Source organism: Papaver somniferum, chromosome 2 (genome assembly GCF_003573695.1).
Source record: "Papaver somniferum cultivar HN1 chromosome 2, ASM357369v1, whole genome shotgun sequence".
In the NCBI taxonomy this organism is placed as follows: Eukaryota; Viridiplantae; Streptophyta; class Magnoliopsida; order Ranunculales; family Papaveraceae; genus Papaver; species Papaver somniferum.
The window spans coordinates 114,858,892-114,874,120 of NC_039359.1; positions in this window are offsets into that span (position 1 = coordinate 114,858,892).

Genomic DNA, 15,229 nt, shown 5'->3' on the forward strand with positions numbered 1-15,229 from the left:
CCGTCGACGAAGACTTCCCATTGTCTTTGACTCGCGGGTTCGAGGATATCCATTGGATCCTTGTTTTCTTCCTCGGCTTCTGGTATTCCCTTAATCTCTTCGTCGTTGTCAAGGGGGAGGTCTGCTAAGAAATCCGCCAGAACTTGGGACTTCCGAGAATTTTGAATTTCATGAATGATGTTGAATTGGTCCAGATGGGTGTTCCATTGGCTATTCTGCCTACTTTTCCCGTGCTTTTGATGACTGCTTCCAATGGTGCTTTGCATGGGACCCTGACGAGGTGAGTGAGGAAGTAGGTTCTCAACTTTTGAGTAGCCCATACCAATACGAGGATGAGCTGTTCGATCTTGGTATAGTTCCTTTCCGCAGAATTGAGGGTCTTGCTGACGTAATAGATAGGTTGTTCTATCTTCGTATTGGTTTTGACCAACATTGCGCTGACTGCGTCTTCTGTTGCTGCTATGTACAATGCCAAACCTCATTAGGATATGGCTTCTGCAGGATCGGAATTGAAGCTAGGTGTTCTTTGATTTTTTGGAATGCTTCCTCGCATTCAACGGTCCATTCGAACCTGCTCCCTTTTTTGAGAATATTGAAGAAATGTTTGCATTTGTCCGAGGATCGGGCAATAAATCTGCCCAAAGCTGCTATGGATCCATTGAGTTTCTGTACTTCCTTTAAATTCTTTGGGGACGGCATTTCTACTATGGCCTGAATCTTTGCTGGGTCTACCTCGATGCCCCTTTTTGTTACCAGATACCCGAGGAATTTCCCCGAGGTGACACCGAAAGTACATTTCTCCGGATTCACTTTCATGTGATGTTTTCTCATTGCTTCGAAGATATTTCTCAGATCCTGGTGGTGATCTTTGCGCAGCTTACTTTTGACGAGCATGTCGTCAACGTAGACTTCTAAGGTTCCTCCAATCCATGGCTTGAAGATGGCATCGACCATTCTTTGGTATGTTGCCCCTGCGTCCGAAGCGCATTCTAGTGTAGCAATAAAGGCCATGTGGGGTGTAGAACGCTGTGTGTGGCTGATCTTCTTCTGCCAGGGATACTTGGTTGTAGCCAGAATGTCCATCCATGAATGACAGTTCTTCATATCCTTCTAATGCTTCTACCAGCTGATTTATGCTTGGCAGGGGATAGCTGTCCTTTGGACATGCCTTGTTGAGATTAGTACAATCGATGCATATTCTAACCCCTCCATTTTTCTTAGGAACAATGACCATGTTGGAGATCCAGGTAGGGTACTTGACTTCCTTGATAAATCCCGCGTCTAGTAGTTTCCGAAGTTCTGTTTCTACTGCCTCGTGATACTCTGGAGCTACTTTTCGTATTTTCTGCCTGAACGGGGGTGTGCCCGGTTTGATGCGTAGCTCGTGTTGGATTACTTTCGGGTCAATCCCCGGCATATCTCCTAGCTTCCAGGCGAACACATCCGCGTATTCCTTAAGTAATTTGGTTAAAGAATCTTCTTTTCCTTCGTCCATTATGGTCCCTATTTTGATCATCTTCGGGCTTTCTTCCGTTCCTATGTTGATTTCTTTTACGGGCTCCACTGGTGTGAACACAGGCTTCGGATTTCCGAGGACTGGGACGTTCTTTAATTGCTATTTAGCGTGTTTCTGCCCTTCGCTGGTTGTTGAAGTACTTGTCTTTGTGCTTAGGACATTATCATCTTTCGTCAAGCCCTTCCCTGTAGTTTCCTTGAGGAACAAGTCTATGGCCTTCTCTTTCGCGGTTTCTTTATTTTTTACTCTTCGGATTTTTCGCTGCTCTTCTTGCTCGTTGTTGATATGATCCTGAGTGGCCTGGCACTCTCTCGTAGTGACCCGATCTCCCTTGATTTCCATTACTCCCTCAGGTGTTGGGAATCTAAGATATTGGTGGTACGTTTCCGCAACTCCTTTGAGTTTATGTATCCATTTTCGTCCAATAATGGCGTTGTAGGGGGATGGGGTGTCCACCACACTGAATCGGGTTTCTAATTTCATGGGCCCTGCGTTAACCTGCAACACGATGTCTCCCAAGGGCTTCGTGGGTGCTCCATTGAATCCGTAGATGGTGTAATAAGAGGTCATTAACTGTTCATCATGGAGTTTCATCCGTTTGAATGCATCGTAAAATAGGACGTTTACGGAGCTTCCCCCGTCTATGAGGATCTTTTTGAGGTTACATCCATCTACTGGTAGTGTTAGGACCAAGGGATCGTTATGGTCTTCCATATCTTCTTCGATATATTCGGCATCGAAGATAATAGGAGATTCCATCCACTCTTCGTGCTCGTCTACCTCTATCCCATCGACCTTATACAATTCGCAGCGGTCTTCGAATTGCTTCCGTAACCTCTTTACTATCTGCGCTGTAAGTGAGGGCCCTGTGGCTTCGGAACACGAGATGGTGTTGATTGTGCGGTTTCCTTCCGGAAGTTGGACTGGTTTGGTTCGTTTGAATCTATCCTCGGTAATATCCTTTCGTACGTAATGTTTGAGCTCTCCCGCATCAATTAATTTTTGGATCATTATTTTAAGGTTCTTGCATTTTTCGGTCTGGTGTCCGTTGAAACAATGATATTCACAGTAATCTTTAGACTTCTCGGATCTCGGGGGATGCTTTCCCTTAGACCATGGCCACTCCAGGTTTTCCCTCCCTTTGATCTCTCGTAGGATACGAGCATAACTAGCGTTGAGTTTCGTGTAAACTCGATCTTCGAATTTTCGGTCACCTGTTCTTCGTTCATACCTTCGTTCCTTCCTATCTTCGTGAGGTCTCTCCACTGAGCAATTCCTTTTGGCCCCATTGGTTTGTTCTGCTGAATTGGTGCGGTGAGATCTCTGCGGATATGCCCTCGGGTTTTCCCGTTGAATTTCTTCAAGTCGAGCGTGCTTTTCAATAATTATTCGAAGATCTCCCTCTGTCTTAGGCACGCTTCCATGAATCTCAACAAATAGGGGACTCATTCGGTCTAATCCCCATTTGTAGCAATTGATGCTTACCACTGGGTCCACGCTCCCTATGGCTTGGCAGATCTTGTGCCATCTGTTAGTGTATTCCCCCGTGGTTTCCTTGTAGCCAATCGCTAGTGAAAAGAGCTTATCCATTCCGGTGTTTACAGTCTTGTTGTACATGTATGTTCTTAAGAATTTCTCTGCGAGTTGGTCGTATGAGTGGATGGAGTCTGGTGGCAGATTATCAAACCAGGATAATGCCGATCCCTTCAGGCTTGACGGGAAGTATCTGCAGAGTACGGCGTCGTTCTGACCCCATCTAGCTAAGACACGGTTGTAATACCGAATATGTGCAGCAGGGTCGCTGGATCCATCATAGCATTCGAACATTGGGACAGGGCATTTCAGCGGAATAGGGGTGTTGGCCAAGCGATGAGTTAAGGGCGTAGAGTTAGCTTCTCTCATGACCTCTTCTAACCTCCCCCCGCCTTGTCTACTTTTTAATTGCCTGATCTCGGCCATCATCTCATCTCGTAGCTCTTCCATCGCGCGGTGGTGCCCTAAGTTCTTATGCTCGTTATGGTCTGATTCTCCGTCGTCATAATCCGGGTCGGATACGCTACTTCCCCTAGTCGCGTCTCCATTAGCCGCTATGACGACTCTTCGGTCTCGGTTTGGCTCTGGTGCTTTGGAATTTGCTTCATCAAGTTGTTGGCTGGTCTTCGTGCTTAGAGCAATCTGATCCTTTAAATCTTGATTTTCTCTGGCCAGCAGAGCTACAACATCTGCGTAAACCTGCTGGCTCTTCTTCAATTCTTCAAGCTCAGCCATCAATCGATGTGATTGGTTGGACCCCTGATTGGGAGTCCCAGCTCGTGCCACTACGGCCATGGTGCCGCCTTCCTCTACGGTCTGCACTAAAGGTGGCAGAGGTTCAGCTTCGGTTGCTGGCATTCCCAAATCGGGGTGAGTGCCCCTCTGCGGTGCTAGAGCCGCCGATATGGTTTGATTTTTATCATTTGTTGGTGGCATTCCGAAAGTTGAAAGGTGCACGGGTTGGTATGTTCTGGATTCATCCACCCTTTCTCTTGGTTGATGAAATTGATTCATAGCACAAGTTTTGCTAGCCTCTGCAGCCTTCGGGACTACCGCAGCCGCACCATACTTTGTCGCCGCTGCTCTGAGAGCCGCGACTGCAACTGAATTAGCGTTCATAGGTGAAGTGATTTCCGCAGTATCTTGCCTTTGACTGGTCATTTTAGCTTTGTCTCCTTTCTGCTTGCTTCGGGTGATGACCGGGGTTGTCCTGGGTGTTTCCTTTGACAAAGCTTTGGATTTTCCTGCTTCCTGCGTCTTTTCCATCACGGGTCCTTTTGTCGACAACGAGATCTCGCAGAAACTCTCCTTCTTTACTCACAATCCGTTCTTTCTGCACAAGGGAATTTCAAACAGCGAAAAACGGGAATATCCGCGTGAATCGGGTTAGTTGGCGAAATATCTTCTTCCAGGAGAGGATTAATACATACGAGTTACAATACACGGGTTAAAGTTTTATTAAAAGAGATCCTTTTAAAAATGCAAGTAGATCCTTTAAAAAACTACGAAAACCCCACTGAGAGACAGGTTCGCACGAGATCTAAAGAAAAACGTAAATCCATGGATCAAAACAATAAATCTTATCGAAGATAATGGGTGCGTTTTTGAATATAATAAAGTTAACAAATGATCTATATGGTCCGAGCTAACAAATCAGAGCAATCATATGCCAGTTTAAGATGAAATCACAGGACAAGATAAATCTTTTACCGGGACGAAGTCCCTGTTTCTAGCGCCAAATTGTGAACACTCAAACCACGAAGGCATCCGAATGCTCACAACCAATCATCGTGATCTAGAATGATTTGTGATGATGATATCTTAGTGTTGATTCCTTGGCTCAAAACCTTCGGGTTTATCACAGCCTCATCTAACAACTCCATGCGGGGCGTTTGCTCATGGGATATAGGTAAAAACAAAGAAAACAATACATACAAGTAAAGATCCATGGGGTTAGGCAAATATAAAGTGCTGAAATATAAACAAGACCGAGGTTTACGTGGTTCAGCACTAAGGCCTACGTCCACGAGGTTTGTTGTTTCACTATGTTCTTCACGGTTACAAGAGTAGTCGAATGACTTTTGTGCTTACATGTATTTTCTCTTCTAAAAGATTAACTTACACTCTAAATCTCTCTCTCCTTCCCTTCTTGGTTTTTCCGATCCCCCCTCCTCTTGGTGGAGAGGGGGTATTTATAGGGTTAGAATGTGGGACCCCTCTCTGAAGGCCGTTGGAACCTTATCTTCTAGTGTCTTGTGTCCATCACGCAGAGGTCTGCGTTTGCCACTTGATCACGCAGAGACATCCTCGCTCGTCCCACGGGTTGATCGACACGTATACTGCTCAGAGTGTTTAATGAGGGTAGTTGAGATGCCTGCTCGTGTCAGACAAGTGTCTTCTGCCCCTGTCACGTCCGTGTCAGCTAACGTTCTCTCCACCGTTGATCTTAGCTTCTTTTGGGGATAAGATAAAGTAACTCCTTGGGGTTTATTTGGTGTTCCGTAGTGCATCGTATTTTGATGTCTTGGCCTGCATGCTTTCCACGTATCTTTCTATATACACGTGTCTGATGGTGAGATATATGTATACACAGTAAACTTAAGTCATGCTTAATAAGTAAGATCCGTATAAGTCAATAATTAAGTAAACTTAAGTCATGCTTAATAAATAAGGTCCGAAATCTCAATTTCCAATAACGGACCTAATCTCGTGCCGTTACGGCACGGGTCATATTCTAGTCTATATTATAAGGGACAATGGTGTTTTTCAATTTGGACGGAGATCTACAGTTTGCAGACGTAAAAAACGGCCCAGATTGAGGCACATATTGAAGTCACTGAGTTACATTTCTGGCATATAAAGAATGGTCCAGATTGGGCTACATATTTAAGATTTTCAATCTATATTTTAGGCATATAAAGAAGGGTCCAGATTAATTCACATAATATTAATTTTGTCTAAGATAATGAATTTAAATTGATTGCCCATTGATTTAATGTCATTTATTTGAGAGTTATTCCTCCCATTTAGGGATATAAAGAAGGGAATTGTCCATTTATTTGGGAATTACTTTTATTCTTCCCATTAACCTAATTCTTAATTTAATCATTTTTATATTCCAATTCCTTTTCCAAAGGTTCAATTTTTGCACAACTTTATTCCCAAGGTATGATTCACTATTGTTTTGGTTGATTAAGATAATTGTTGTTAGCTTTTCTCTTTAATTTTTTGTTTAACGTCAATGAATTCAGTATGTCATTTATGCACTCAAAAGTTATTGATCAAACATTGTATTTGATAAGTTTAGTTTCTCTTTGATTCTTTTCATCAATTTCTTTTAATCGCAGTTTTGTTTTTTCATTAGCAGTCAAAAGATACTGATCAAATATGATTGCTATCTATTCGTTTTCATTCTTATGTTAGGTATTTTTTAATACCATACCATTTAATTTCTATTTTTTTACACATTTTTTTTTCTCTGGGCAGGGAATTATCCAATTAGAGCTTTGACTTCTTCAGGCCAAAATCATAGGATTTACATGGAGTGCAAATAAATGGCGAAGAAAACAACTATTTAATTGTTATGTCCTTAACTTGGGTCGGTAAATAGCATTTCTTAACTGTTCATACTGTTAGTCGGATCATTGTTGTTAGCTTTTCTCTTTAATTTTTTTGTTTAACATCAATGGACTCATGGTGCCTCACACAATTTTTATGTCATTTATGCAGTCAAAAGGTACTGATCAAATATTTCTATAGGAAGGGACAATGGTTTTTTTATTTGGACAGAGATATACAGTTTGGACACATAAAGGACGGTCCAGATTGAGACACGTATCTAAGTTATTCAGTCACATTTATGGCATATAAAGAATGGTTCAGATTGAGCTACAAATTAATTCACATATTGTTTTTACGTAAAACAATGAATTAAATTTTAATGTTTATTTATTTGGGAGTTATTCCTCCCATTTAATGTCAAACTGTTATTTCTATTCCTCGCATTAACTTCTCTCATTAACTTAACTCTTAATTTCCCTTTTATAATCAAGTTCCTTTGCACAACTCTATTCCCAAGGTATGATTCATAATTGTTTTGGTTGATTGAGATAATTGTTATTATCTTTTCTCTTTAATTTTTTGTTTAACATCAATGGACTCGTGGTGCCTCACGCCTAATTTTTATATATGTCATTTATGGAGTAAAAAGATACTGATCAAATATTGTATTTGATCTGTTTAATTTCTCTTTGATTCTTTTCTTTTCATTAATATTATATTTTGTTATTTCAATTTTGTTTTCATTTGTAGTCAAAGATATTGATCAAATATGATTGATATCTACTCATTTTCATTCTTATGTTAGGCTTTTTTTAATACCACGCCATTTGACCAGTTTAATTTCTCTTTGATTCTTTTCATTAATATTGTATTTGTTACTCAATTTTGTTTTTCCATCTGCAGTCAAAAGATATTGATCAAATATGATTAATATCTATTCATTTTCATTCTTATGTTAGTTTTTTTTAAATACCATACCATTTAATTTCTATTTTTTTTTACACAAATTTTTTATTTTTCTCTGGATAGGGAATTTTCCAATTAGACTTTGATTTCTTCAGGCCAAAATCATAGGAAAAAAGTAACGGTTTGACATTAAATAAAGATTAAATTAAGAGTTAAGTTAACGGGCGTTTAATTTAGTATAAAAGCAGCGGTTTGACATTAAATGAGAGGAATAACTCCCAAATAAATTCTCATTAAAAATCTAGCTCATTGTCTTAGGTAAAATCAATATGCGAATTAATCTGGACCCTTCTTTATACTCCTAAAATGTAGATTGAATATCTACATGCCAATTATACATTGATACGAGCACACAGTCAATATTCATTTTTGAAAACAATTAGCAGTTCCAAAAATTAATGTAGATATAAATACGAAAGAAGAGTTCCCAAATCAGATTCAACTTTTTGAATTTGGAAAAAAATTACACTGATTTTTTTAGCACAAAACGACAATCTATTTAAATGATGACTGAACTGTATTTTTAATTTGGAATGTTGTCGACAAGTTAATTTTATCAAACTAGGAATTTCTTCGAGTTCCCGCTTGGGACTTTATTTTGATAGTATTATTTGCAACAACCGTGAATAGATGGTTATATCAGTTACCATAAATGAAACTGGGTGGAGTTCCAGTGTACACGCTTAACCACCAAAAAAATTACTCTTTGTTGTGTATATATATATCAATGTACATCAATATATGGACATCCTAATCACCATTTAATAAGAAACTGCTCCCGATGATGTTAATAATATCGATCAAATCTTCGAATTCAATTTAAGAAAGATTGTTATTCCCCCAAATTTCACATGCTCGGCTCATCGTATTTTCCTAAGAAAAAAAAATACAACCAACATAAGAACAACCCATATCCCCGTGCCATTACAACACGGGTCATATCCTAGTATCCTATATATGTAAACATATATAAAAATGTCATGGAAAACACCCCAAGCAAATACCTTAAGAGTTCCTACATGATCCATAGTATTTTCTAGAATTATATAGATGTCATTAATTTAACGGATCTGGATGTCCAACGGATTTTGAAGGTTGCATCCGGGCCCAATCCGTTGGATTTCAAAAATTCCAACCACATCCAACCCATTAATGAACGATCTGGGTATCCATCCGCAAAAGTACGATTGGTCCCGGTCAAATTTGCGGATTACGAGTAAAATGCACACCCCGAACGAAATCAAATAAATGGATTCTAAAGCCCGAAAGCCTCGGGATCGATTGATTGTTTTTACGAGCCTCTTTGAGAATCCTTATTTGTTCTTTAATTGCAGTGAAGCTTCGAATATAATCTACTAAAGACTATATTACTTGTTCACCCTCTAGAAAAGTAATCAAAAAAATATACTTTTTGTGTAAGCCTTAAACCTTGTGGCAAGTTCACTCAACCAAAGAAGAATAACTTATACTCTAATATATGTATGTCGTTTAGGGAAGTGGAAGTAGTGATCCGAATACTTCTCGGGCAAAAATTATCAGAAAATGAGTCTCTCAAGTTCAACTATTTTATCTTAATATACGCGGGAACACAGGTGAATTTGGCCATGGGTCAAGATACCTAACTTGACCGACCAAATACTAACATCTCCCACTTGCACGCATATAATATAGTACTCTCTTTATCACATCACCAAACTCTTCATACTGGATATAGGGTGTGCGACCTCACAAGCACTGCAGAAATCGCAGAGCACAATGATTAAGTTTTCACCAAACTAACCAAAGTACACCACTTACTATCTTCTCGCTTTCACCTCAGATAATTTGACTACACTTGATGCAATACTCTTAATCCCTCTAAGAAGTAGTATTGTATTCATGATTTTCGACAGACGAAAAATGCTGGCCAGCAGTGAATCACAATTCATGGTGTATCATCAAATTGTCTTCCAAGAAATTTATATCAATCAAATACAACTTAATAGCTTTCGTAGACATGTATCATATTACGGAAATATGCATCCTATTAGAAAACATGCTAAAGTAGCATCATTACGTCTCTATTCATGACATACACACAAGTCTAAGGGGTAAAAGAATTAGATATTAATCCAGTGGCTCATACAACAATGAAACAGGGAATCATTCATTGCTCCCACATTCAGTCGACTTAGCACATATACGGTATGTATATGCTATGGTATTCTCACACTTAAGTGTGCATGTCATATGTTAAAAAAAACATACACCATACATATCTTATTAGTCTAGTCACTATATAGTGCCTAACCTGAATTTTTGAACCCAATATTGTTCAAAAAAATCACATATGGCTTTAAAACAGGCTTCATTAAGTAGTGGCCAAACTTAATGATTGATCTCTTTGAGATCTTATCTTAGACATACTAAGGCGACTTATACAGTTTAGAAAAGAATTAAAAGACTGTTACAAAACATGTAGTTTTCGAAATACAAATTCCCAAAAACTTATTTTCTTTGTCTCATTGCTCGCTATATTAAGCGCCAAGAAGACTCACCTGTGTGAGTAGGCCGATTCTTTCCTGCAGAAAACTTCAGCATACATGTATACATGAATAGTATATATGAATTATATAAAACGCATTTAATCAAGAAAACAATCAATACTCATTCATTCAAATAATAATTATAATAATGATGTCATCAACAATAATCTTATGTTATACATACCAAATACTAGGCAGTCTCATGTGCTCTACACGAGATTGGAAAACAACTCTCGGCATTGGCTTTGTCAAAGGGTCAAACAACATATTATTCATGGAGATATGTCTAAGAAAAATCTTTCTTTATGCAACTATACCAAGCATGATTTTAAAAGCGTATGCTTCACGCTTCGGAGCGTATGCTTCGTTTCAAATTTCAGCATTTTGCTCCGAAACGGTCATGTAAAGTGGATCTTTCATGAAGCGTACGCTTCATGCTTCAGAGCGTACGCTTCAAATTTCAACATTTCGCTCCGAAGCGTTAATGCGAAGCGCATCTTTCATGAAGCTTTAAAATTTTCGCCTAATTTTTAAAGCTTTTAAAATAAAAATATGAATGTTTTAAGGAGGAATTGAACACCCCACCTCCCAATCGTCTGGAGTAGGTTGAACTAGTGTACACACGCTTTGTTTTTGATAAAAATTAGACTTATATAAAATTTATATAGATATGATCTTCCTAATAAATTTATAATTACTAGTTACGACTAATTTATTTATAAGAAAACATCTGCTTCAAACATCAACCATGAAGCGTCGCCTCACGCTTCGACTTATGCATCGCTTCCTAAAAATGAAAAACGCTTCACGCTTTCAATACCTTGATATCAAGTATGAAATGGAATCGTCTACCAATATGTTTGGTTTTTCCATGGTATCTGGTATCCTTCACATGTGAAAGAGTTTATGTGCTATCACTATGAAGCACCACCGCATCCTTTGCATTTTCTAAGACACCAAAACTCTTAATAAAGTTAAGAATATTTTATTTAAGGTTTTTTATCTTATATATGGAAAATGAGAATTAGTAATGTGCATTTGCTAATTAGAGATTTTCTAATAGATTTTCAGTCAATATTTTGGACAGAGCATTTCCAGGAATTATGAAAACCGAATTTGGAATTTATTGCATATCTTGAGAATATTTTCGGTTTTGAAAACTCCTTGGTGTTCAAACTTCCTTGTCTATAAATACTTGAAGTTTGCATTTCGAGCAAACTAATATGTGTAACAACAAACTTCCTCAGTTGTGTTGTTACTAGTGTAGCCGCCTATTCGGAGAGGAGAGTAACCTAATTAGGCGAAATCTCTTACGACTGCTCAGTTTAAAGTCATCTTTGGGATTGAGAAGCTCTAATAGTACCGTTGGTGGGAACTTAGATAATTGCGGTTTATCTTTTGTTTTCGATTGATTTGATTGACTAACGGTGGTTGAAATTTGATTGCACCTAGTTTGTTTATGCTTGAGAATCTTCTCTTCTGATATAAGATTCACTCAAACTAGATCGAAATTTCGACAGGGATCTTTATACTGTTTGTAGTTCTAAAGACGATCTTGTGATAATCCATTGTTAACAGACTTCGTTCTGTGCGTGATTGATCACAAGCGATTCAAGTTGTTGTGTGCAGGTGTTTATTGAAGATCTAAGAAGATTTAAAGACAAAGAAGATATTGAAGATTTCTTATTTGGGTTTATAATCTTTGGTGTGCACGATACTTGTTTCGGTATAAGAGGGTCCAACTATAATCGATTTATCCTTGTGGTTTTTTAATTGATTAGTTGTGTAGATCGGCATCAATACAATTTTTTATGATTCAAAGTATTGATTGCAAAATCTTAACAATTACTTCGGTAGTTGAACATAAGATAGATCTAAGAACCGAATAAAGGAGTTTATTGATATAAACAAGAGGAACCTTTGTCGAACTCATATCACTTGGTTGAAGAGAGTTGATACCAAACAGATTTGTTGTTCCTTTACTGTTTGGAATACGAACCAAAGGAATTATTCCAAGTACGTGACTTACTACAGGTCGGAGGCGTGGGAATACAGACGGAACTAGGTGAACTATAGATTTAGTTACTTGGTCTCAACTATACGAAGTTAGGTTTGATTTTGTATAGAGGCTTAATCCTGAGAGTATTCAATTATGGACAAGGTCCCGGGGTTTTTCTGCATATGCGGTTTCCTCGTTAACAAAATCTTGCTGTGTCATTTACTTTTATTTTCCTCAATTATAATTGACTTTATTATAATTTAAAATAAATTACACAAACGTTAATTCTTATTTACTTGATAACAATCCTATTGAGTTTGGTTAAGTCCAAACCTCTTATCAAGTAAACATACTTCGTTGTTGTATTTTCTCGATCTCGTATCCATAGACGATCACATGAAGTGTAAACCTATTAGTTGCATTGTCTCGACTCAGTCCATAGACAATCACTTTCGGAGAAAGGACTTATAGGTGGAAAAGTTTTAGATTGAGGTATATTTAGGTACCCTCGTCTTTTCAATTAGATTCACCCATGTCCGCGATTAAAAAATTAGAGGACAACGACTTCTTAGTGGTGACAATACCTTTGTGATCATTAACACCTAATAGAATATCATCGACATACAATGCTAGGATAAGAATTATTTCCTTAGATTGTTTAATGTACTCACAATGGTCTTCCTCAATCATCTCATAACCAGCAAAGGGGATAGACTGATGGAAACGTATATACCATTGTCTAGACGATTGTTTTTAAGGCAATAAATAGAACGTTTGAGACGGAAAAATTTGCGCTCTTGTCCCTTGAGCTCAAAACTCGTTGGTTGAGACATGTAAATCTCTTCGTCCATTTCTCCATTGAAAAATATTTTTTTAACATCCATTCGGTACAATTCTAAATCCAAATGTGCAATTATAGCAAGCATACAAACCTCACCACGTGGGAACAAATTTCCTCATAATCAATACCCTCATATTGGGTATATCCTTTGCTACTAGGTGAGCCTTCTACCTTGCGTTTAATTTTAAATACTCATTTGTGTCCAATAGTCTTTCGCCCAGGAAGAAGGTCAAAATAATCCCTAACTCCATTGTCTTTCATTGATTTTATTTCATTATGCATACCAACAATCCATTTACCGATAACAAGTGACGAACACACTTCTTAATTAGTAAGAAGTAGGTTCATCCTCAATACTCATACCACACATTAATATTCCCCCTTCAATCTCAAAATGACGACGAAGTACCTTTTGACGCTTACTTTTGCATGGCTCAAGGTCTTGGGGCTCTAGCTAGAATGAAGATCACTCCCACCATCTTCAGCGAGTATGGGTTGAGAAAATAATTCCCTACTCTCGTTAGAATATGGAAAGATATCAACATTCTCTTATATTTCAGAGAATTCCAAGTCCTTGTTAATGTCACTGATGCAAGGAAAATCATCTTCAATGGTCTCTGGACTCTACTTCAGTCATTCCTCCACTTGGATGTTCACCATACATCACATAACCTTTTGAGCAAAAAAAATACCTTATAAAGACAAGCTTTCTTTCTCTAGGTCCTAGATTTCCGTACACATGAGTAGTGTTGTGAACAAAACCATCTGAATCCCATGGGTGTAAAATTCCTTAAATTGGGTTTTTCGCATTTCTAGAGTTACTATGGTGTAGTAAGAACTGGCTGTGACGGAACACGGTTTAGAATGTAGGTCGTACGTTAGAGCATAGCTCGATTGAACTCACCAAGAGTTGGTATGTCAAGTTTGGTTGTCATATTTTAGTATCAAAACTCATCTAGAGTCGCTTGATTAAATACTAGAATCAACTTCGTTTAGGTTAGACTAGAAAGTCTAGGAATGTTGAGACATACAAGTATTACTCCGAAGACCTGAAGAATGAGAAGAAGTAACGAACTACAACAACGACATCATCCTTCCACTTGAGGTTAGTAATATTGACTTGAACTTGTTTCATTCCTAACGTATCCTTCAAGTCGTGCTATATTGAAAACATAACATGCGAAGCGATATATAATGTATATATTGTATATAATACTCTAGTAATGAGACATGATCATAATAGTATGATCATAGTATTAAGGAATTAGACTACGAAGTATAACGCGTATCTTTTGAACTTCATAGATATGACATAGACATAATCCTATATATAGTTTTATGATTATGTGTATGGATTATGGTGAAAATTTCATCATATGAAACAATGTTTTACATTTTTTAAAAGGAAGTACATTCATGAACTTGTTTCATATCGAAATGGAAATCAATAGGTTTATTGGCCCGACTATTCATTGCATATTCTTTGATGACCAATATGTGGGAGTTGGTAGAACCGATCTTTACGCAGGTTATGTATCTTGGTATAACCGATCACAATACCTAAAGTTATGATTTGGTGTGACCGGCCCTGGTAATTGGTGTAACCGATCCTAAGTAATCACCATGAGATGGTATGATCGTTCCTTGTTATTTTTGTGAGCGATTCTAGTAATTGGTGTGACCGATCATAAGTGGTTGTGTGACCGATCCTTGTAATTGGTGCAACTGATCCTAGTATTAGTGTGATCTATCACAAGTAGGTACCATGTTTAGGTAGAACCGATTCTAGTGATTGGTATAACCAATCCGAACCCATGTATGTGACTTGGTATGACCGATCACATAGTAGTCTTGGAAGTCTGATAGAACTAATTCTAAACTTGTTTGGAAGTGTGGTAAAACCGATTCCAAGATGCAAATATATGTAAATACAAAATAAGGATTTGCAGTGAAAAGATTTTCAACATTCTTTGAACACGAGTAGTAACTCTTATCATTTATTGTTCAAAGATATTCCTTGGTACTCAAGGTGATCCTGTGCCGAAATAAATTAAGAATCTTTTAATTAAGATTTTTGGTTTTATATGCTTTAATTACCAGCCATTAATGCTTATCTCTAGAGAATAAAAATTAGTAATGTGCATTTATTAATTTGAGATTTTCTATGAGATATTTCGGAAAATATTGGACCAATATTTATTGTAATTAGGAAAACCGAATTTGGGCATTCATTGGATATCTTGAGAATATTTTCGGTTTTGGAAATTCCTTGGTGTCCAAACATCCTT